Genomic DNA, 23,553 nt, shown 5'->3' with positions numbered 1-23,553 from the left:
GGAGATCTTCTTTGACACTCAAGCCAACTTCTGGAGGAAATAAAATACCATAAACAGAGATAGATGGTAGTATTGATCTTTATGGTGATGAAAATTAGGATACTGAAATGCCAGATATATTGAAATGCCAAAATTTTGATTGACTTCAAAAAAACAGATTCTGGGGCTTTAAAACTTTTTAATTCAATCACATAGAAAGGTCAACAGAACTTAGCTGCTCTTTTAAAAAAGGACAAAAAATGTCAATAGGTCTTTTACACCTCCACAAGATTCAGCCTTTAAAAATATGCATTCTGCTTAATAATTAGGCAGCTATATTATACCTTTAGAAGTTGTTTGTATGCTGGCGTGCACCAATGGGTTTAAAGCTGGAGTGGGAGTGGGGAGGAGGCACGGGGTGTGTGTGGAGTGTGAGCGGGTAAGTACATGCATGCATGCATGTGCATGTGTGTGAGACAGATTTTTCTGCGTGGTTTTTCTACTTTCTCAGCACCCAGAACTTTGTCCCTTTGAAGCTGGGGCACAAGGCTGCCCTCACTCAAGCAGCAGAGAGCAAGGAGCCAGGCTCCCTGTCACAGGAGGGTAACTGCTGCAGGAAGGAGGTCACATGAAATCCCCCCCCAGCCCTTCCCTGGTGGCAGCAGTCAGTTGCTTTTGCAAAGCTTAAGGATGGGTGAAAGGAGCAGATGGGCTGTGGCTGTTTGGCTACCCCAGCACTGCCTGCTCTGCCTATGGTCGGAGTGGTCTCTGCTACCAAATGGGGACTCTTAAGTAGCTTGCTGCATGGTTCTGCTAGTTCATACAGAAATTGCTTCAGTACTCTGTGAAGAACAAAGACAAATATTCCACTTCCTTTAAGAATTCTGTTGTTGTGCTGCTTACATTGCAGAAGTTGGTAAGACTGTAAAGAAATAAGAGGCTTCAGCTCAGGAAAGATCCAGAGAAACCTGAGGTGATGGTAATTTGTTATCCAAAAACAGCACAGGTGAGTACTGATGCACTAGGGTACACAACTCGTTAAGACAAGATCTATTTTGTCTATTCTTGTTAGAAAAAATTTTGGAGAAAAACATCAGAATCTTGATATTTCTTTAATAATCTGAACTCCCCTGTGACAATACCACACAGACAGAAACAGCACATAGACGATGGTATAAAGCACTTAACAATGTCACTAAACTCCCAGCACAAAGAGAACCCTAGCACCTCTATTAACAATAAGCACTATTCAGTGTGGTAGTTCCAGCAACACATTTACTGAAATGTACGCCTGCTAATTCTGAAAAACATCTCCATATGAGAAAAGAATAAAAGACATGACATAAAGTACCCAGTTTACACCAAAGCTTTTAAGAGGAGCAGCTGCTTTTATACTTGGCTTGATTTATCTCAGCTAACAAAGCTTGGTAAGATGCTATAATGCTGTTTGCTAAGACTGGTTATGGATTACATAACAATAAAACCTTATTTCTGAACTTTCCACTCTGCTTGTAGTGCCACTACAATAGCTAGCTGCCTGCCTTCACAGAGTCACTGAAAAATCTCTCGAGTCCATCACCACTCTCTATCCTCCTTGGATGTGACTGTGAAATGGGAGACTGCTACACATGCTTAGTAGAAGCTTCTTGAGGTCCCATTACCCAAAGTGATTAATCACCATTGTGTCTGCTTTCAGTCAAGAGCCTATTTACCATGATTAGGTATTTGTATTGGATATGTTTGTCATACATCTAGGTTAGAGAATATAAAGTAAGTTTAAGATGCATTTCACCATGTCAGAGTCAAAAAGGGAGGAGGTATAGGGAGAGCTTTCCCGCTCATAGAAGCAAGGAGTTATTAATTAGCTAGTCAAGGACTTTGCTTTAGCAAGAGACATTTGCATCTCCAAGGAGCTGAAGTAAAAACACTTATTTTAATTGAGAGGAATGATCAGATGATCTCTTAGATAATGAAGCAAAAGAATAAGTTTCAGGAAGAAAGACAAGATCAGTTGGGGCTCCTCAGAATATTTCAAAGGAGAAATGTCTTAGAAGAGATAAAACTTGGTCCCAGGAAATTAAGTATACGCCATAGGACTAGCTCACTCCTTAGGGTATGCTGCAGGCCTGCTCTGCTGGGTATGCCCTGGCCGTGTTCCAGCTGTTTTGGGAGACCTAGGTACCACCTTGGTCCCCTTCGGAGCTGTGGAGACGTCCCTTTACACTCAGACAGATTAAGTAGTTTCCAAAGGCAACACAGAGAAGGTCGCCAAAAAGACAATAACGTCACAGACATTAGCATCTATATGTTTAGGACCGTGTAAAACCACCTCTTCTGAGAGAAGGAATCATTCAGGGGATAACAAATACTGCTGGAGCAAGACAAAGACCCTTTCTGGAGCAGCAGTCATCAGCCCCACTTCGCCTGTTCCCCAGGAACAGGAGGATCAGCATGCCCAAACCCCAGAGCTGCCTTGCTATTGCTACTCAGGCTCCACCTAACTTCTACAGTGTAAGAAACCAGGCTCTGCTCGCTCAGCCTTGGGATGTCAAAATTAACGTCTGCCTACTCGAGTAATGAGCCTTGAGCTGGTGATTGAAAATGTTTCAAGCATCCCTAGTTTCTCATTAAAAAGCCTGCTTTTGCAGATCTCAAACCATTTATGCAGCTCCTGTCTGGATTTTCCCCAGTTCTTCACTGTGCTTTTGAAGCACAGGCAGTCCTCTAGTAGTAGCACCACTAACCCTGCAGACAGGGTCATTATTGCCCCTCTGCCCCTCCTCTGCCCATGTAACTAAAGAGACTTCACCTTCACCTTAAAAGAGAATTAACCCCTTTTTCTTCAGTATCAGGCAGGGAAATCATGTTTATTTTGGTAATTTATTGATACCTCACTTTCTTAAGTGCCACCTCAACCCGGTATATGGATGTATCATATCTAAAAAGCCTTTTGTATTTATTTGCTTGTTCTTCTGGTGAAGCTAATGCTGCCGATTCCTTCTACCACAGAGACAAAGAAGCAGTTTGCAGACCAGAGCAGTGTAAAGGCTCAGCAGCTTCAAAGTGGGGCTAGCTAGCTCCACAACACCTATACCTGTACAGAGGTTGTTACAGAGTCCATCAGAACAGCAGTTCAGCCACTGTAGTGCTGCTTGCCGACTACAACATGGTCAGAATTGCATCCCATCTAAACAAAAATACAATCATTTATAGTGGGGGCAAAAACAGGAACTGTGACAGGAATTCTTTTAATTTGTAGTTATATAAACAACTAGAGATAGACTACAGGAGGTAGAGCTTGAGAATGTGCAGCTTGAATCTTCAGGTAAAGATCAATAAAGCATGTACACTGCAAATAGTGCTGTCTGTGGAGATCTTTGTACCAGCTCCAGCACTTCCTCTGAGAGCTGAGAGGCTCTTCCGATATCTCAGGAGTCAAAAGCAGAGAAAAGGTGACAAAGCAGGGAGGAGGACAGAGATGGTTAAAAGCAATTAGGAACGTCCTCACTATTCAGGAAATGGACAGAAGTTTCTTGGAGCACAGCAAAACTCCCAGTAGGAACTGTTCTTTTCTACCTGGCAATGGATTTCTGAAAAGTTGAACAGCTCTGTAAAGATGGCTTCACAAGGCCAGAGGAATAAGAGATATCTCTAAGGACAGCCCTGATGTTCTGCCTTATCTTTACTCACCCTACTTTGTGCTCAGGCAGTGTTTTCCCAAAATACTGCATGACAACCCCAGAAAAGCAGCTCTTAAAACTATAGGAAGGATGTGCCTTTGGAGCTCTACTGACACATGCTGAATTCAGCATCTGCAGACAGCTTTATTTTTTTTTTTTTAACCTGGCTAATTATCCATGAATTCTAAATTTAATCACCATCAAATATTTTCAGATTCTGATTAGCTCTCCTTCAAATCAATTTAAATTAAAAATGATCCTAAACACACACCCCTGGGGCCTGGGCAGGTGTCCTCCTACAGAACTTGTTTAAGAACAACCTTCCTTGGTGATTAAGCTGACCCAGATGGCTTTCTGTTGAAATAGGCACGCACATCATCCGTTGTGGCATCTGGACTTTAGGGGAGTCAGCTTTACCTGAGGGCAGTACTTCCTACAGTGCTTCAAAATGATCCCCAAGAGAAACACCTCACTGAGTGCTCTGACACAAGTCATATCCTTTTCACAATCAGTCACTGTTTAAATGAAAAATCACAGTTTTAAAAAAAAATAAACAAACAACAAAAAAAAAACCCACTGAACTGTCTTGTGTCTAGATCCAAAAATGCAGGACCTGAGGGCCAGAAGCACACGTAGGATCAGACAATCCAGTACCTCAAAATCTGTACTTGTAAAATATTTGGCCTGAAAGGTGGGTTCCTCAAAACCTGTATTTTAATCCCTCTAAATCTGGTTTATAGTTCTACTGTCTTTGTTAATGATGCTTTAAATATTATCAACTTAAGCTATAAACTTGGTTTGTTCCTGTGAAACAGACACACAGAAGCTCTTGTTCTTTTAAATCAGAAACAGAATAAGGCCATTTATATCTCTATAGACATGATTCTATAGACATGTGCAGGGAACTGATTGTTAAAAGGGGAACAGATTGATTTAGGATGCCAGTAGCTCTTTACAGTTTAGGTCAGGTCAAACTTAATGCAGCATATGGAGTTGACGTCCAGTTTCCAATTCACTTCATTGCTCTTCCTTATGCACTCACAGCACATTTGGACGCCAGATTGTGCTTAGAAACAGTGGTGAGGAGGGTGCGTAAGGAATCCTGCTTTCACCCCTGTGAACAGTCAAACAAAACAGCAGTCCAGTTTGCAGTCCTCCACAGGGACTTCACAGGAACAGGCACCATGTGATACCTTGTTCACCTTTCCTGAGTCTTCTGACGCTATGGTCCAGATGATCACCTTGTAGGTCTGTGCTACCCATCCCAGCAGACGCAGCTGGCAGACAAAGCATGTCATCCCCAAAGCAAAAGCATAATGATAGGTTCACCTCCTCTGTAGGCAGGAGCTGCAAGAGGAACACCACCTCTTTGTATAGGCTGGTACTGTTCAGCCTCCAAGCTGTAGATTCCTGCAGCTGTGGTGATTACTTCTAAGGGTTTCACAAAAAAATACTTAAGAAAGACAAGCTTGCTGCCAATAGGTTTATACTCAGTATACACAAATCAAAATAATAATAAAAAAAAATGTGGTGTCTCCACTCCAAAAGAAACCAACCTGCTGAGAATTATTGAGCTAGGACTCTTCTCAGGGCAGCATTTCACTCTTTCATGACTTCAACACAAAAAGAAGGAAAAGGTATTGCAACTTTCCTGACACTATTGAACTTCCTGAACGAGCAATAAGTAGGGCTTCACGCAGCTTCCCTGCCCTTCGGAGCTCACTGGTGACGGAGGAGGAGCTACTGTTCCTACAAGCCTTTGACCCTGTGCTGAAGGTCATGAGCAGGAGGATGGACTCTGCTTTTCCCAGCCCCATATGACTCCCTGCCCCAGCACAAGCCGCCCCCCTTCTGCGCACTGCTCCTTTGCAATACCTCTGACCCTCTGCGGAGGAGAGCTAGGTGCACTATCAGATGGAGAGCAAAGGGAAGCATGGCCAGTTTGCAGTGTCTGCTCATAGCCTCGTGGAGCAGAGAGACCTTGCAGATAGCCTGCTGACTTAGCTCTGACAGGGTAGGGGAGTGGCAAAGATAGGATAAAGCTCTGTCTGTGCAGAACAGGGCACAAGGCTGCCATTGCAAATACCAAAATCCTCAGTAGTATGGCCTCACAGGTCTGGTATCCTTTGAAGTTCCATGCCTTTGATACTATGGTGCTACTAGGATATGTCCACCACCCATCATTAAGGCCACATCTAGATTACGTCAGTAGTGAAATGATATAATAGAACTTGAGAGATTAAATATTTATTTTAAATGAACGGTGACATATCTTCGTAATTTTTTTAATTTTGAGAATACTCTGTGCAGATGACAGCACATATAGATATAAGGTAGATAGTTTCTTGAGGTATGAAACAGATTTTTGGTAGCCTTACTATTATGTGCATTAAAGCAGTATCTAAGATCTCCATTTAAGAGAGACACGTGCACATGGAAAGAAACCTTTGTCAAACAAGCATACGTGCAACAGAGACAACACAGATAAAAGTGCTTTTGCCTCCATGCTTTAGTCTCTCTTGCCTTGGTGAAACTCACTCTTTGCTCCAACATTTTCATCATGAGTGGTCCATCTTTCCAGTTCTGTCTGCAATACCTAGCTAGATGAGATTCACTTTCCCTACAGCTTAATTTGTGCCTTTTGTGCTCCTCTCAAAATCCTCTCTAGACAGCCTCTAATAATTTTCCTGGTCAAATGGCAAAACTAGTGCTTAACCCATCCTATTATTGTCTTCTCATCAACAATAGATGATTCTCACTTGGTGTCTTTAACTTGCTCTTCTCCCAGTTAACCTCCTCACTCTGCAACTGCTCCCACAGCAGAGCTCTGAAGGTGCTCATTGATCTTCTCTGTGACACAGCACTCAGCAGAAGCTTTGCAGTCTTATTCCCTCTCTGCTTTTTGCCTGTAAATAAGCCATACTGGTAAATAACAAATCATCTATCCTCTTGAGGTCACTGACCAACACATTTCTTACCCATCCATAGATGTCTCTCATTTAACTCAAACTAAACCAACAGTCTGTTGCACTGACATTTCCTCTCAGTGCTCTGACTTCAGACTTGAGCTTAAGTGCAACATGTCCAAAGCAAAATCCTGTCTTTCTTCCCATTTCCTTTAGCTTTACCACTGTGGGAAATGCCACAAAGACTTATGATCAGGAATCATCTTAGATTTGAACTCCTTATCCCTGCCTGCCTTGCACTTCTCTCTGCATAACACTTCTTCACAGCAGAAACTTATAACCGCATCACTCACTATCTCATTACTTGATTCCCACAATATTCTTTTCTCTGGCTTTGACAAATACCATCTTGCACTGCTTCTAGCCTGTCAGCTGCAAAGTTAGTTTTCTTAGCTCATTGTTTTGACTATGCCATTCTTCTCCTTGTATTCTGTAAAAACAAACATAAGCTGCTCAGAGTGTTTTCAGGGCTTTGTAACTGATCAATCCTTTCTCGTTTACTATATTTTCATATTTAAAGGCCACATTCATGTCATCAACTTTACCTCAGACTTCCCCCTCCACATGCCACCTAAATGTATCAATTTCAAATACCCGTTGATATCTGCAGCCAGATTTCTAGCAACTGAACATCCAAACCCAGCTTGCTTGCTTGCTCTTTTCTGCAGAGTGTGGAACCATCTTTTCCACCTCAGCTACAAGCCATGTGATACCAGACTGGCCAAGCCAAAGGCTGTGATAAGGATTATTAATGAATGATACAAATGCCTCAGTAAACCAGCCACAGTATAAATGGCCTGATTTAATCTCAATCCCCCTGCCCCATTCCTGACATTTCCAGCTGTGGTACATATTTTCTTCTTGTTACCCAAAGAAGAGTCAGACATACTCTTACTGAGGAGCCTGCTTTGTACCATGCAAGTGAGTGAGAGTTTCACCAGTGACATCAATAGGACTACGATGGATTTGTGTATTTAAAACTTGGGTTAGAATTAAAACCTGTGCCCTAGAACACTGTGCGAGAAGGGGCAGCCTTTTTGCTAGGAACCAAGACTTCCTGACAGTGACAAGTCTTCTCTCGATCACACTTTAACTGACATTTTCTATTGTGTGACATGTTAATAGCCACCACATTCAACTCCTTGGGGTACAGAGGTCCAGACCTCTCCCAGAGCCAATAACCATCAGATTGTCCCACACTTTAAGTCTTCTCTTATTACTTGTCTTCATTGGAATCAACTCATTTCAGCCATCAGAATTCCATTCCCCACGACCAGCTATCAGTTTTCAGTATTTTCCCTGGTTTAAGCACATGACGTCTTTCCAGTGATACAAATCAAGCCTTCCATTGACTCAGTGGGAGTAGCTGTTCCTCTAGCTGATAATTACAAAACCAAATGGTGAATACAAACATGAGACAACAAGTTAAAATAATCTTATATTTGATGGGAAAAAAATTAAATAAATCAAGAACTCAACTGAAAGAGGGTTCTTTATTAATAGGCGTATTTTAACATAAAATTGATGGGAAGATAATTTAAAGTCTGTACAAAGATAGAAAGGAAGGACTGGCCAAGGCTAAATACAAAGAGATAGCAGAAAAAAAGTAAACTATAAGTATTGATACTAAAAAAGAATAACAAAATTGTATAAGCCATCTGTTGCTTGCACATAATCAGGGTTTGATTCACAGGCAGAGGTTCATTCAGGCACATGTTGTCACCCATTCCTGTCTGTATGATGCTCTTCCAGAACATGAATTCTTTGCTATCAATTTTTTATCTTCCATAGATCTTCTATCATAGTTTTTGAGGGGGGTGTAGCAGCTAGCAAAACCTGAGTGCTATCAATGAGTTCCAAAACAAGATGTTTTACTCACTGATAAAATACTTCATCTTTTAGTTTTGGTGTGTGTCTGTAGTCTGGCTGCAATAAGTTCTTGTCCAAGTAATTATTTTCAGATAACATCCTGAATGATTCTTTAAATTGTAATTGATTCTTTTTTCTTTACTAAAAGTTAGAAAATATGTTCTTTTTATTATTATTTATTTATTTCCACCTTCATACTCTGTACAGATTGTTACTAACACTGCTCTTCTAGGAGTGAGAAGGGAAAGCCCTTTTGGCTTCCTTCTGTGACTCCAGGTTCAAGAGTTGGGCTCTTCCCAAGAACGCACACTGTGCCCCCAGCTGACAACAGCTGCAAGGCCATGCAGGCTGTGCAGTCGGGGGATCTAAACACAGTTCTGGCATTGCATTCTCCTGTCACTACTGACTGCACGAACTGGCACACCAGATCAACAGCTTTCCAATGGATGGACCTTTGACTTTACGCTACTGTGGCCCTTAAAATCTCCACTTAAAATTTGGTCCCCAGTTGGGCTAACCTCTGTAATAACGTACAGAAGAGACTGGACACACCAAAAGATTTTGCAGTCATAATAAATAAAGTGTTGGCAAGCAAGAAGAGCTATCGAGATCAGAGGTGACATTATGACTCTTACAGTATTTCTCAAAGACGAGGTTGAGTGCACAGTTAACCCCAAATGCACCATTACCCCAAAGTTACTGGTTACTGTCATGTCTGGTCTCAGTTAAAAGCCATTACGGAGCCCACCAGTCATACTCCCAGATTTTTACTGCTGGTTAGAGAATTTTACTAGTCATCCATGCCCTGGATGGAGGGACAGAGCGCACCCTCAGCAGGTTTGCTGATGGTACAAAGCTGGGAGGAGCGGCTGACACACCAGGAGGCTGCGCTGCCATTCAGTGACACCTGGGCAGGCTGGAGAGCTGGGAGGAGAGGAACCTAATGAAGCTCAACAAAGGCAAGTGTAAGGTCCTGCACCTGGGGAGGGACAACCCCATGCACCAGCACAGGCCAGGGGTGACCTGCTGGAAGGCAGCTCTGCGGAGAAGGGCCTGGGGGTTCTGGGGGACAGCAAGCTGCCCATGAGCCAGCTGTGTGTCCCGGTGGCCAAGAAGGGCAACAGGACCCTGGGGGGCATTGGGAGCAGCGTGGCCAGCAGGTCGAGGGAAGTTATCGTCCCCCTCGCTCTGCCCTGGTGAAGCTGCACCTGGAGCCCTGTCCAGTTCTGGGCTCCCCAGTTCAAGAGAGACAGGGAACTGCTGGAGAGGGCCCGGGGGGGGGATACCAAGGTGATGAGGGGACTGGAGCATCTCCCTGCTGAGCAAAGGCTGAGAGAGCCGGGGCTGTGTAGCCTGGAGAGGAGAAAACTGAGGGGGGATCTGATCAATGTCCACTAATATCCTAAGGGTGAGTGTCAAGAGGACGGGGCCAGGCTCCTTTCAGTGGTGCCCAGTGACAGGGCAAGAGGCAATGGGCACAAACTGCAACACAGGCAGTTCCATCTGAACATAAGGAAGAACTTCTTTACTTGAGGAGTGATGGAGCATGGGGAGAGGCTGCCCAGAGAGGCGGGGGGTCTCCTTCTCTGGAGACATTCAAAACCTGCCTGGACGTGATTCTGTGCCACCTGCTCTAGGAGAACCTGCTTTAGCAGGGGTGGACTAGATGATCTCCAGAGGTCCCTTCCAACCCCGACCATTCTGTGATTACTGCTCCCAAGAAAACATTTCTTCCTCTTCTTATTCTCATGATAAACTGCTATGGAACATCTGTGGGGATTTATCTTTAGATAAGAGAAACATAATATATTGGGTAACTTGGCAGTTTTTCAAGGTGTCCAGTGCCTCAGTTCTAAGATTTGTAACGAGCTGGGGTAAGGAATGCTTTGCTATATGTCAGATGACTAGCCAGATTTATTGTTAGACAAGATTATAGATTAAAAGAAAGTTACTTGAGAAACATAGGTTTTCATAATGGAATAAAGTTGCAAAATATAAAATGATAATGGCATCATTACGATTACACTTAACAATACATGTTCTCCCTGAGTGAATTCAACAGGAGCTATGCTGTACATCATATTCTCTTAGATGTAGTTGGAAACTTATCTGCTGCTAATGAGTTAAAATGGAATGATTTTGTCATGACGGTTCTTACATCTGGCACAGGCCTTCCTTCCACACACTCACACCCACTTGGGCATGGAAGAGCACAGGACAAAGGCTGAGAGCCCCTTTCTGACTCATCTCAAAGCAGAATGTCTCATCTCTGGAAGAAAGCTTTCCTCCTTCTTGCTTGTGAGTGATGCCACACAATACTGAGGAAAAAGGAATTACTTTACTTTCTTCCCACCTGTCCTCCCAAATCTTCTAAGATTGCCACAGTATCCCTCAATTAAGACATTCAGCCTGCCTGTTTAACAACCAGTTTTAAACATGTATGTAAACCAATGAATACCAGAAATACTATAGGTACATCTTAGATCTATTGGTCTAATGCTGAATGAATAAAAATAGCTAACAATTTGAGTAATGCAAATCCATCTGCATGTTTTTGGTTGCATGGATTTTCTTCTACCATATCAAGTTTTGTTTGTGCGCAGTATGATGGTTGATGTATATCTATGAAAAATAAGGATCAATGAATGAAAAGGCTTCCTTCTACAGGCTACCCTATTGAATAGGACGTACTCTCAGTGGATTCATGACTCATTAGTGGTTTACTCAAGCACAGAAGTCCCAGTGAACTGTCTTTACTTACTCTCTAGACCAAGCAAAGAACTACACCAGCTCAGTAACCAAAAGAGAGTAGCACTGACAAAGCTAGAGGGAATAGATAATAGTTTTGTCAGGAAGTAACAAGGGAGTCAGGACTCTTTCCTGGCTGAGTTGGACATCAAGCAACTGCTGGGAATGACAGGCACTCGTCTAACTCCAAAGAGTTAGATCTGACTGCAAAGTCTAGATCCATGTCTGGAACACAAATGAAAAGTGGGACCTGAGACTTCTGGAGTTTGACAAAAGGCAAGTAGATCACAGCCCTCAGCAAGAATGGTTGTGAGACTCCTGGCTGAAATGTGCAAGGTGAGGAAGAGTGCTAAAGCTAATAGAAGTGGCTGGTACATGTGGAACTATTTCTTTGCACTTCTGCATGCATGCATTCTTGTGAAGCTTCTTTCACTCTATTGTCTAATGTTGACATATGTATAAAAATAATTCTGGGTTGTTTTTTTTTTAACTTGACTGAAAGAGTTTTAAAGGTAACTCTAATGGCAACACATTTTATCCCTCCAGCTTTTCCATTCCTCAAAATCAGGATCCTGGGACACTTTAAGGATGATTTGAGAGCTGGCAACAGCGGAAAAATAGTTATGAAAGCTCTGTAGCACACAGCAACGTAGACGAGAGTGTGCACAGACCCCAGAAGCCCTGAGACAGCATATGGCACTCACACCTGAAGGTTGGTGGCAGTGCCATGGAGTTGCAAGCTAGAGGACCAGCAGACTGCTCTTCCTGGTAATGAAGCAGGCCTGTGTTTTCTGTCACTTTGTGCAGTAAGGATATATAAATCCGCACAGGTCTGGGTTCTGATATCACCTGTATTTTGCTATTTCTCTGTCACACTGTAGGTAAATCACCAGCTGCTCTCAGCATCATTTTGCACTGTATCCTGAAACATGGAAAAAGGCAGCTCACGGCAGAGAATTCATTCTCAGATACAAAAAAGAGGGATGTGATAGGAACTGAAAAGAGCACTGTGGGTTCTGAACCTTTAGGACTGGCCTGCAACAGGCCAGAAGACAACACCACCATCTGAGAGCCAAAAGGATTAAAAATCCTGTCTGTCATCCTGTATCACGTTTTCTGCAACTGAGCATGGGGTGGGAGGCTGCAACTGTCATCATTTTGCTTCTGAAACACTAAGGGCCAAATCATGTGAGTACTCTGACGAATTCCTACTCTCTTGGAAATCGTCTCTCCTAGGACTGGCACAAACATGTTCTGAAGAGTATAGGATGATAATAATGCTTTTTTTTCTGCAAAGGAAGAAGACCAGCATCATTGTCTTTCTTAACAGAGAGGGTCTAAGGCACAGAGTAACTCAGGGACACTTAATAGGTCAAGACCAACCCAGCCTTTCTTCTGCTCCTACCTCCACTCGTTATTCCCTCTTGGGCAGCACACTGCTACAGGGCCCGGGGCAGCCATGGTGTGGGGCAGTGCCATGAGGCAGGTGCTGTGGTGGGTGACACGGCTTGGCGCAGGGGAGCAGCACTGCAAAATACAGCGTGGGCAACCACTGGGGCTAGCAAAGCCTCAGCTCTCCTTGTGAAGGTGAAGAGTGATTAAACACAGGGAGCAGAGCAAAAATGGTTTTCCCTGGGGCAGCTGGTCTCAGCAGTTATGCTGAGAGATTGCCTTGCACTGAATTTCAGCGTTTCAAGGAAAAATTAAATTCATGAAACTTCTTATATGCAGCGAGGATGGGAAAACAAGCTGTTAAGATGCTCACAGAGGTCAGGCAATAAAAATGTATTTATTTATCTATTGTTTCTTTAGATGAAAACATCATGAAATAAGTGTCCAGACACTCAAACACGTGGCTGGTACTAAACATCAGCTGTCCTTCAGACAGGCACCCTGCCCTGCCTCTGCCAGATGCTGACTTAAAAAGCATTTTCCCCTACCTTCCTTACTCCTGGGCTGCTTGCCAGCTCCTTTCCCAAATCCCTGTGCCTCTCTTTTTGGGAAATGGGAGCTGGTCACACCTCTTCTTCAGCAGCAGCAGGAGCCATCTCAGGCACCCCTGCTGACCCAAGATGGGCTACCATGGCAGGGGGCAGGAGAGTAGCCCCCTCAGTCCCACTGCAGCCCCTGACAGCACTTCATAGGACCTTCCCAGCCTTGTGTGGGGCTGCCTGGCTCTGTGGACCAGATCCTGAACTCCAGCAGTCCCACTCAGCAAAGTGAGCTGGCTGGCTGAGCAGTCAAGTCATCCCCTCTGTGGTGTGTAACGCATAGACCAAGTGCAACTGATGGACATGTGTGACTGGGTTTACTCCTGAAAGTCCACAGCTTTCTGGCCAGAAAGCTGACTGACTTACAGCTGTAATATCATTGTTTACCGGCAGTCATGGGCCTAAAATCATTAGCAAATAGTGATACTTGGTCACAAATGGAGCACATGGTCCCTCAGCCAAAGGGACCGGTATCCCCTCCACTCCCTCCAGCAGCCTTTTATGCATTACATGAAAGCAAAATTACAGTAATCTCAGATATTAAAGGAAATCAATACTTGCCAACATGAGCTCTGCAACAGTACTGAAAAACTGTACTTCTTTACTAATCTAGTAGATCAGAGAATGTGAAGTCTTGAGCTAAATGAGTCTTTTAGCCCTGAAGGTTTTCCTTGGGATTTAGAAGCACTCATGTTGATAAATGCAGGTCCCTCAGAAAAAGAGCTACCGCCACATTCAGGTAATCTTTTAGAGAATATACCATTTTTCTTGCCAGTATTGACCGTCCTTTTTGATATTCCTTTCCTATAATTTTTGGTTTCATAACCAATTTTTTAGGAATACATAAGACATTTGGAAAGGGAAGGGTACAAAGCCTGAGTTTGAAAAAGGTGTGTTGGAAAATTTCAGCTTTTCAAACAACTGAAAAGAACACTTAAGATTACTTTAAAAGCATTTAAAATGTCACTTTTTTCCTATAAAACTAATCTGCAGCTATACAGACCCCAGTGCTGCTCCTCTGCTTAGGAACAACTGCTTCATTAAATGCAAGGGGAAACACTGGTTTGTTCTTTTTACTGTCTTTTTAAGGATGGGTCTGAATTCTCACCCTTTAAGCAGGGGTATTGTCTCTAGACAATTCAAGGATTTAATCCACATACATTCCTCAGGCAAAAATCCCATATATAAAGGAAGTTGAAAGAATGTGAAGAACCTCCTTCTATTAAACAAATTAGTAGCCACGCAGCTTGGAAGAAGCCTGGTGGAATCCCTTTAGGATCTTTCTCTAAGCCTGATTAAAGGAACTCAATTATGTCTGCTGACAAAACTCTCAGAATATTTTGTGTACTGGAACTGAAGGGTGTGACTGAAACCTGTCATTCAGGCAGAAATCAGTTCACTGTTCCTATAGCAAAATGTAATACTCCCAGAACGATTAACTCTTATTTAATTGAAATAAGTACAAGAGTTTAAAAGACTAGTTGTGCAAGGGTATCCTACAGGGTGTTGACACCCAACTGCTTTCTGTGAAGCTGAGTTATAGCAGTGCCAATTTATGAACCAGTGATTTAATTAAAGACAGAGGAGATAAAATCCTTCCTTCATAAATGAAAGCTAATGCCCTCGAATTGTATATATGAGGAAGAATACAGAGAAGCATGTGTGAGCCTTCTTTCCTTACAACACCCTGAAGTTCCCAGTTCCGTGAAACTGTAGGATGATCATTTTTTTCAAATATTCCGTTCTTCTGTATGTGTAGAGACCCACTCAACAACCCAGAGCATCAGGAATTGGGCCCCAGATTTTCAAAAGCTGTCCACCAGCTCCAGAAACCTCGTTCATTGGATGCCCACACTGAAAGACCTGTGTGATGCTTCCTTTGAATGCAATCATTATTGCACCACTCAGTGTCCCTTTTTAGCTGCAAATTAACACCTAGTAGAGGAGTCGTGGCCGGGAAACTGGCAGAATAGCTAGGGGTCACGGGCTGGGGAATCAACATTCCTCGATACAACTAGAAACAAGAAAAGCATCAGAAATGCTTCCTGGGGATTTTCAGGCACGGTGGAACCAGACCGAGCAGCACTGCATTTAGAAATGTGTTGTTTGCTACAATAACGGCGGCACTCTGAACGTGCCTGCTCTCCCTTGCCTTGCTGTTGAGTTGTCCTCGCATAGTGCAAAGAGGAAGAAATGCCGGATTGCTTGTGTCCCAAAGAGGCTTCAGACACACCCTGATAATACTCTTTGTTTTCCTCACTGTTTTCTAGTTCTACTGTATTATTTCAGAGGCAGGTCTGAATAGTATAGTATACCATATTCTCATAGTATGCAGGATGCAGGACACAGGAATTTACAAGATGAAACAATGCTGTCTTCTGCCTTGTTTTCTATGTGCCATCTTTTGTCTGCTTCTCTGACTGCAGTTGTTTTCACAGAACAGTGTCCTCACTGTGTCTAAAAGAAGAAGTCTTTTTGTGATTTCATTGTGCATTCATTGGTGGGATTATTTGCCCTTTTTAGCATCACTCACCTTTGCTCACTTGTTTTCCAACCTGCCTGGTGAAAATGTTGACCAGTCTATGTCTCATGCACATCTGTGGGACTCGGCTGTCATCCAAGAGGAGGACAGTGCCTCTCCCCAGGGTTCCTGTGAGGCCCTGAATCACAGACTTCAGAGATCACCTCTTACTCTGAAAACAAGGAAGTTATTGGTAATTTGATTTAGTTATCTGTAAACATACTGCTCAGAAGTATGCTTAGGTATGTGACTATATTGTCCAGGCACCAATACTTGTCCAGTGCCTTATTGGCAATCTTCAGTGGTAGCTTCTGTTAAAATTTTAGCCAAAGCACAATTATATAAATGAAAGAGACTGATTAACTTACCACGATGACTTCTTCGATCATCTTTTCCATTAGTGCAGAAATAATCAAAGTGCAGAAAGCTTGCACCAAGGCACTTCAGAACTGTCTGATATGTAAGATCTAAACTTGGGATGTGCAAGATCTAGCTCTGATATAACACACAGATACTGTTATTCTTCAAGGTCCTGAAACAGAGAATAGCTCTGAAATACTTGTTTGTGAGCTGTTCAAGATTGCCTAGTGGACATCTGAACAATCACACTTAGTCTATGGTTATCTATTCATTCCTTCAGCATGAAGACTTCACAGCATATTTTTGTAATGCTCTTGCTATAGTTTGATGGGCAGTTTCTGAAATTCTAATTAGTTTAATCTATATTAGACATTTAGGCTTCCAAAATCTGGAATAGTGGCTGCCAGCTATATCCCTTCTCAATTTTTCTGGAAAGAGATAAAATGTTAGGTTACATGTTAAAAAGCTTATCTGCACCCTACAAAGGCGCACAGAGATAATGGCAGGTGGGGGAAGCCAAATAACACCCTCCCTCAGCTCCTCCCAGACCCATCGCAGAAGGGCCAAAGGGCCACCAAAGGCCCATCTCCGCAAGCCCAGAAGAGCTCAGGGCACAACGGCAGGTGGTTCTGGGGGATACAAATTAAGAACTGAGGAAGGTAGAGCCAGTCTAGGTCCTTCTCAAAGTTGTCCCAGGGGAGCCTCAGCCCATGTCCAGGCATGAAACCCATCACGATGAGTCAACAGGAGCATCTTTCGAATCACGGGAGACTACTACCTATGGGTATGGGACACATTGTGAGATGCAAGGGGAGAGCATTCAGGGATAGCAGAAGACTTATGGTGGGATGTTTAGTGGAGGAACCAGAGGTGGGGAAAGGGAGGGCTCAAGGTGGTTTGGGGAGGAATAAGTGTAGGAACAAATGACATGATGGAGTGATAAAGGGATAAAAGGGGCTGGCCCTGTGTAAACAAGGCTGGTTGGTGTGGTTGCCTGGACATACCTTGTGCCTGATCAGTGCATTCTTGTTGTGTCTTCTTACTAAACTCTGTTCCTAACTTTTCCTGGGTGAGGATTTTGTGTGCATGTGTGCGGCTGGACGTCTAAGAGCCACTAACTGCAGTGGGATCATGGGTGCAAGGGGCTGCATGTCTGTGGTGCAAAAACTGGAGATACTAGCAAGAGTGAGTGTGTGATCACTCGCGAAATTCAAGTCAGAGTAGCTGGACAGTTGGTGAAGTGTCTTGGGAGCCAGGCATGTGTGTGTGTGTGCGTGCGCGCACGCATGCACACCCTACTGCAGCATCCTCAGTGGGTGTATGTGCACGCATGCACGTGTGCCTGTGTGTACGATGGTCTATACCAGCAGCTGGAGTGGGGCTACAGAACTGGGGGCTTATATGTCCAGGTACAAACGACTGTGGATGCTGGGATCCAGTGTCTGATCCCAGCTGCTGGATGGATCCACTTTGTACATATGTATATATATATACCTATATGTATATATTCTTACTAGTGGACCTCCATCCTTATTAGCCAGAGAGGCAAGGACTATGAGGGCATCAGGGCTGTTTGTGTTGGTGTGAGCACTGCGTGGATCTGTCTGTGAGGCTGGCAATGTGTACATACGTGTTGCACACGTGTATACATGTACCTGGGAACACACGCCCAGCCTCACTCCTGGCTGGGTCTGGGGCATGGCGCTGTGCAGCCTCACCTCTACCAGGCTACTGGATTCGGCTCCCCTAACACACCCCTCCCAGCAGCCAGATCCACGGCCATGTGGCTCTGGTGTCTGAGCTGCCCTGAGCCAGGGCCACCCAGCCTCAGGGGAGAGAGAGCTGCACCATCTCTTACCTATAAACTACTCCTGAAGCTCTTCTCGCCCTTCGCTCCCTGGCGGATCCTTTGAATCTTTCTGGACTCCAGTAAATGCAGAGGTTTGGTATGTCCCTCGTGGGTCAGAGAGACCCATCCCAGTACGAGCTTAGCACTGATGCTTTCCTTCTGCTGCCCAGGCACCTGGCTGTTCTGTATGTCTGCCTGGTTTATGGTCTGGCTTATGTCATATCTTTTTCTTTCAAATCTACAGCAGATTTTTCCAGGAAAGGAGTTCAGGGAAGGACAGCCTTCTCCTGTAGATAGGGAACAGGGACGTTGCTTGGGTCTTTTTGCACTTATTCTCTTAAATGTAGTAATTCTAACGTTCCTTTTGAAAACAATGTTTCTCATCTTTTCAGGGACTGGATTTTAGAGGGCTGGGTCCAAATGAGATTCCTATTCTAAACACAGTGCACAGGTAGAAAAGAGCACAAAGTAATTGAAAATTGAAATCTACCGGAAAAAGAGTGAATAAGCTCGGGAAGAGTATGCCTTAATATAAAAGCAGCTATGAATGCATTAATAAATGTTAATTTCAACATATCTGGGAATATCAAGATTTTTAGAAATAGCATTATGAAACCAATATTAGGATTGTGGAACCCCTGAGGTATGTGGATGGAAGGAAATGTCTAATTTCATTTCCACTTCTCTGGATTCTGGAAATGTTTTTATTTTTCTCCTGTTCTACCTCAAAGATGTTCCTGAAATCTAATGTAACCTCATTAATGCCTGAATTTTCCAGATCTTGTTTTTTTCCTGTTATTCTAGTTTTTGCCTTGGTTCTGTATAAGGAAAGATGACGAAAAGGAGTTATTTTACATAATCGTCCCTTGTTCCTGCCTTTCCTATTTTTCTGTGACCATTCAGCCTAAAAGACAGAACATATGATAACTCAGTGAAAGCCCTGCAGCCATGAAATCTATTTTGTAGCCTTCAAAGTATTATTTGTATAAAGACAATAAAAAAGTCTTATTCCTTTATAAGGGTGACTGCAAGGAGTTTGATCTTGGAGAAGAACAGCAAAGATTTTCTTTCCGCAGCTCCTGAAAATGACTCGGTAAGAGATTTTGATCTCTATATTGTAAATTTGATATCCTGTGGATCTCCTCTTCACCTCACCTATTGAGTTGCCTGTTATATTACATCTTTCAAGCTTAATATGTGATTGATTAAAAGGTTTCATTTTCTGCTTCCTTTTCTATATGATTATTCTGGGCTTAAATGTCTCATGCTCATTATTATTATTGGCCAGACTCACTGCTGCAGGACAGTTCACTTAAAACTGCATCTGTATTTAGTTTTAGGTACTAATTGTTGGAGTATGTAAAAAACCTCTTCATATGAACCACAAACCTTTCTGTCCTGATGTAGACAGGTTTTTAAGGATATATCTCAAATATGTGTCACTCCCCTAAACACAGAAAGGTTCCTAACACATGAAATGAAGTTAGCATCCACTTTACTGAACAAATGCACACCTGTAACGTTCCTACATGTCTCTGGGTATGCTGCTTCTCTCCGAAACTGTTTGCCCACCTGTCTGCTGTGGTCCTGAGACCCAGGAGTTGTAATCCTGAGGTTTTTTCCTTAAAGCCAGGTCAAGGCTTGGAGATTTTGGAGGACTCCCTGGCCCTCTTTGCTACAGGCTCTCTTTGGTGGAGAAACCTGTTCTTCAGTCTCTGCTACATTTCAGTTTGAATAGGATTTCATCATTTGTGTACAGAGTTGCCCTCAGCCACACTGCTTACACTTTGCTGCTGCAAATCATAATGATTGTTCTCCACTGCTGCTACTCCTTGTTTTTGCCATTTTATTCCCTGAAAAAATAGCTTGAGACTGGGCTGGATTTTCAGGTAAAAGTGCTTACTTCCGACAATATCCAGTGCTTTCTGAGCAAAAGAGCATGGAAGCAGCAACTGTAAACCATAAAGCCATGGGAATGCTCTGCTAATGGAAGTCAGATTGGCTTTTTGCAGGCAGAGGAGGATGGAAATTGGCTACTCCAAACGGGCTGTTAACTGTCATCCCTACTCTACGTGGCCTTGCTGGAGACTAAAGGCCAGACCAGCTTCCTCAAACGCTGTGCTGTGGCAGTGAATATGGTATAAATATCCAGAACGTTAGCTGAAATCCCTTTTGTCCCATGGAGCCTTGGCACATCAGTCAAGGCATTTTCTTGTTATGCATGCAGAGGAGGTAGAACTTTGTAGGCTGCTGCATGGCTGTATGAAGGTTCACTGCAAGGGATTGCCCGTCTCAATTTCTATATTCTGCATCTGTGTTTTATTACCTGGAGAAGTGAGAAATGCCTCAAGAAAAATTGAGGCATACTAGGAAAATAGTGCAGCTATGGGGCTGCACACAGCTGTTCCCACAACTGCAGATACTGTTGAACAGTCATATGTCTCGCAGCGCTTGCAGTCAGCAACACTATCATCCACGCATCCCTTACCATGAAACATGGGAAGCATGAGGTTTGCAAATGTGTGATCAGCTTCAGATCTCAGCACTCAGGAGAGATTTGTCTCAACAACACCATTTAACAGTGTCTGAACCCGACACAACAAATAGGTAAGAGGAAGCCGTGCTGCTTCTGTAATGAAAGACTGAAACAGCATGGGCTGAGGCACCTTTGGAGTTTACCTGCAGTCATGAAGAGGTTCCCGTGACAAAACAAGGGCAGGAGTCGGGGTCCTCTGAGCCCCTTCCACGGGAGTACAGATACACGGTGGACAGAAGGACAGCCCTCTCCTACTGAAAACTTCAGATGCTCCATCCTTCCAGAGGCACAGCACAGTAAGCAAGCGCAGCAAGGGAGCGAAAAAGCAGGAGGGCAACGTCCTCAGATCTCTCCAGAGTCAAAACCTCACCACGACATCCCTGAACCCTAACATCTTTTAAAACCTAAGTTCAACCAGGACATACTCTGCCAGTCACAAAGAACTAAAGCTCACGAGGGCCACCCTTCCTGTCCAAAACCACACTACATGAATCTTAGAACACGTTTTACATATTTATATTTTCCAGCACTGAGTGATGTTTGCCCTACATTTCTTCTCTTTCACTGTGAACAGATGCATGTCCTCACTCTACCTATCTCCCTGCAGGAACGTTTTTCTGAACTAGATGCTGCTGCTGGGGTAACACAAAGCCTTTAACTAGCAGGTATCTCAGCAGGGCTCCAGTTAGCTTCCTCTCCTCTAGCCCCAAGTCACTCAGCGCAGCCTTCACACCAACTGTCTTCCCAACAGTGAGCATGGTTACCTGAAACGCTTGTTTGTGCAGAAAGTTCAGAGCCTCAGCATAAACTTGGAAGGATAATTTCCTGATGAACTAGCTTCTCGGCAAAATCCACACATCACAACAGGGAGCCAGGAATATTTGCTGCCAGCTGCTGAAGATGAAGGTATACTCCAGCCATGTGAGGACTAGGAAAGTCCAACTCCTGAAACTCTTGCTCTCCAAGTCACGTAACTTTGTAAAACTGACAGAAGGCTCAATTCTCTGTGGCAATGCTGAAAATACTCATTTTACGGTTTCATTCTCCATTTTTTAGACATGTAAGAAGCCCAGTGATTTCACGGAGAATTTGGGGTAAACAAAATTAATTCTTCAAGATTGGAAAACCACAAACAAGAATAGCTTAAGCATTGTTTGATGGCATCTTCCTTGCTTTTTTCACTTCATATATGCAAAAAACTAAAATTTTGAAGGAATATAAGCACTTAAGTATGATAGTGTGTTAGAAAATTCCTCCAATCACATTTGTCTGTAACAGTTTGAGAGGGTACTTTCTAGAAGCATAGTATAGTAGATATATATATATTTTTAAAGGTAGCAATTTTTAGGCTTTTCTGGATTTCTTCAAATTACTGAAAGTGTTTATTTCCCACTATTTTAATTTGTATCTTGAGACTTCTTTCCTGCTCGTGACTATGTCTTCCTCTTTACAGCTAATGGGAGTTTCAGAGGCATAGAGGGTCAGGTGCCTTTCTTTACTATTCAATTAGATAAATCCTTATTACTTTAATGATTCACTGAAGAATAACAAGTAGATCAATCATGTGAGATTTTTCCAATCTTGATAATAGCGCCCATCTAGAATACATGCATAGTCTTACAAGAAAACGATTGCAATATCTAAGTGCTAAAATAAGTTTTGTTTGGAGTTAATAGAGTAAGAAAAAATATTTGTAAAACACACCTAAAAATTTAATCTAGGATTATATCAAAGTAGTAAGAATTATACCCAACAGTACTGGTCAGGATGAAAGCAAATCTGCCTGTTAAAAATCTGACCACTGATCAAAGCTTTCCATTTCAGCCTTCATCAACCGCTTTCTTGAGTGACTCATCAAATCAGCCTTACCCAAAAAGTCAATACTGAGAAACCAGGTAAGCCAATAAATAGTCCTTTCAGTCACACAATTGCTACCACTCTTGAGAACACAGTAAAGCATTTTATTGTTTATACTCATTTTCATTTACACATAGGAAGAACAATCAATGCAGTTCTATCACAGCAGGTGGACCATATTCCAAAACTCTAACTTTGACTGCTGAATAGGCATAGACCTGTCTTAAGGTCTGATCGGAGAAGGAGAAAAAAAAAAAAAAAAAAAAAATGGGAAGTTGGGATGAGAGTAATTTCACTAGCATCAGTTAATTCATGATTCATGGGTATTTATTTTGCAGGTGATATCTCTTCCGAAACAGATCAGAAGAGAACTTCACTTTACGAAATACACTAAATAATGTAATTACTTAGAGAATTCTAAATTTCGCAGTGGTTCATGCAGTAAGGGTGTGCAACTGACACAAAATGGAAAACATGGTTACAACATCAAACTGCTACTTCTATTCCCAGCTGGTTTATGGAAGAGGTCATTGGACTTCTTGATTTCTGCTCTTGTGTTACAGAGTAGAAGCAAGAAGTATTTATTTCATAAAGGCAACTATGAGGACAGACTACAGATATGCAGTGCAGTTGAACAGGTCTACAAGTCTTGTTTCTACAGCATTTGCTATTGTTTTGAAACACTAACTTTTGCACACTGTCACTTCTCACATATGTTCAGCTGAAGGAGTCATTTACAGAATTTACTGTGAACGCTCCTATTTTAAATGCTTCTTTTTTCTCCTCTTGGCCTCCTAAGTGAGGGGAGCAACTCTTTCCACTGAAAGAAAGAAATTACAGGTGTGCAGAAGTACAACTATGCTACCAACACAGACAGAGACAACTGTGCTCTTGTGCACACCCCTACAACCGGCCGGAGAACAAATTAAGAAGTTAAGCCTGCAAAATAAATGGAGTTTACTCTCAAACTTTTTCTTCAGTCCAGATGAATTATAGACCTTGATTCGAGGCTGCCCTCTTTTTTTGCAACTGATCTGCGTGACTATTGGAACAGCATCTCTGCCAGAGTCATTACACTGAAATGCAGAGCTGAGCAGTTTGGTGGCAGTATGTATTGACGTTTTTGCAGCATCATGAGTCTGGCAACTGGGCTTGGGGAAGTTTCAAGCAGTGGGTCTTTACAATAGCAACTTGATT

At 42.9% G+C, this 23,553-nt stretch overlaps 1 protein-coding gene across 2 annotated transcripts in view; it reads right to left on the bottom strand.

Moving 5' to 3' along the window:
• Positions 1-23,553, bottom strand: part of HTR1B (5-hydroxytryptamine receptor 1B) — a 50,565-nt gene that overhangs the window by 24,204 nt on the left and 2,808 nt on the right. For both annotated transcript variants that reach the window (XM_080388132.1, XM_080388133.1), the window contains exon 2: positions 1-23,553. This exon is cut by the window's left edge. The gene's annotated coding sequence lies outside the window, so the exon portion shown is untranslated.

The sequence above is a fragment of the Falco punctatus genome (assembly GCF_963210335.1).
Source record: "Falco punctatus genome assembly, chromosome: 5".
In the NCBI taxonomy this organism is placed as follows: Eukaryota; Metazoa; Chordata; class Aves; order Falconiformes; family Falconidae; genus Falco; species Falco punctatus.
The sequence above is the reverse complement of the archived record's forward strand: the minus strand, read 5'-3'. Positions and strand labels throughout refer to the sequence as shown.